Here is a 1,893-nt window from a genome sequence, read left to right on the forward strand (position 1 = left end):
GCTACAGGCATGTGCCACCACACCTGGCTAATTTTTAAAATTTTTGTAGAGACGGGGTTTTGCTATGTTGCCCAGGCTGGTCTCAAACTCCCAGGCTCAAACAGTCCTCCTGCCTCAGCCTTCCAAAGTGCTGAGATTACAGGTATAAGCCACTGCACCTGGCCAGTGCTATTTTCCTACTTCTGATCATTGTTCCATGGTCAGATCAGCTTTTGCTGGGAGTGGGGAGTGGAAGTAGCCTTGTGCTGAAGAGACAGGCACCCCTCCCTCACCACCCTGTACTGGGCAGGGTTATACATAGCACTGGTTAGCATGGCAGAGAACAGGAGATAAGTCCTCCAAGGCACCCAAGACAGTATGAAACAATTCCAGGGAGCGCAGCAGCCATGGCCAGCCACCATGTGCTCAACAATGGCGCCAAGATGCCCATCCTGGGGCTGGGCACCTGGAAGTCCCCTCCAGGCCTGGTGACTGAGGCCGTGAAGGTGACCATCAGTATCGGGTACTGCCACATTGACTGTGCCCACGTGTACTAGAATGAGAATGAGGTGGGGGTGGCCATTCAGGAGAAGCTCAGGGAGCAGGTGGTGAAGCGTGAGGAGCTCTTCATCATTAGTAAGCTGTGGTGCACATACCATGGGAAGGGCCTGGTGAAAGGAGCCTGCCAGAAGACCCTCAGCAGCCTGAAGCTGGACTACCTGGACCTCTACCTTATTCACTGGCTGACTGGCTTTAAGCCTGGGAAGGAATTTTTCCATTGAATGAGTTGGGTAATGTGGTTCCCAGTGACACCAACATTCTGGACACATGGGCAGCCATGGAAGAGCTGGTGGATGAACGGCTGGTGAAAGCTATTGGCATTTCCAACTTCAACCATCTCCAGGTGGAGAGGCTCTTAAACAAACCTGGCTTAAAGTATAAGCCTGTGGTTAACCAGATTGAGTGCCACCCTTACCTCACTCAGGAGAAGTTAATCCAGTACTGGCAGTCCAAAGGCATCATGGTGACCGCCCATAGCCCCCTCAGCACTCCCAACAGGCCCTGGGCCAATGCTGAGGACCCTTCCCTCCGGGGGGATCCCAGGATCAAGGCGATTGCAGCCAAGCACAGTAAAACTACAGCCCAGGTCCTGATCCGGTTCCTCATGCAGAGGAACTTGGGGGTGATCCCTAAGTCTGTGACACCAGAACTCATTGCTGACAACTTTAAGGTCTTTGACTTTGAACTGAACAGCCAGGATATGACCTCCTTACTCAGCTACAACAGGAACTGGAGGGTCTGTGCCTTGGTGAGCTGTGCCTCCCACAAGCATTACCCCTTCCATGAAGAGTTTTGAAGCTGTGGATGCCTGCTCATCCCTAAGTGACCTATACCTGTGTTTCCTGTCTCATTTTTTTCCAGCAGTGGGACAGCAACCTGTAGAGTGGCCAGCAAGGGCGTGTCTAGCTTGATGTTGGATCTGAAGAGCCCAGTCAATAGAGTAGAAGTCTCTTCCAGTTTGCTTTGCCCTCCTTTTTGCCCCACTGGGGAAAGTACAACTTCAATACCCTTTTCTGACCAAAGAGAAGCAAAATCTGCCAGGTCAAAATAGTGCCACTAACAGTTGAGTTTTGGCTGCTTGGAACTGTAATCCCTTCAGCAAGACTTCTCTTTGCCTTAAATAAAAAGTGTTTTTGTGGAAAAAAAAATAAGGACTGATACAGTGAAATATATGTTAAAATATAAAACATTTTAATAAAAAGAGCTTCTTATTACAAAAAGCATGAACAACTTTATGATAGTAACAAAAGCTTCTATTTTAAAAAGCCCTTTGTATTTATAGAAAGCATATATTTGCATGTATTCTTTGTAATAGTATATTTGAATGCTGTGGAATCGGCAACTTGCAAAAAA

At 48.2% G+C, this 1,893-nt stretch overlaps 1 pseudogene; it reads left to right on the forward strand.

The window, feature by feature from the left end:
* The first annotated feature begins 386 nt into the window (after positions 1–386).
* Positions 387–1,336, forward strand: LOC100585090 (annotated as a pseudogene).
* The last annotated feature ends 557 nt before the right edge of the window (positions 1,337–1,893 follow it).

The sequence above is a fragment of the Nomascus leucogenys genome, chromosome 10 (genome assembly GCF_006542625.1).
Source record: "Nomascus leucogenys isolate Asia chromosome 10, Asia_NLE_v1, whole genome shotgun sequence".
Classification (NCBI taxonomy): domain Eukaryota; kingdom Metazoa; phylum Chordata; class Mammalia; order Primates; family Hylobatidae; genus Nomascus; species Nomascus leucogenys.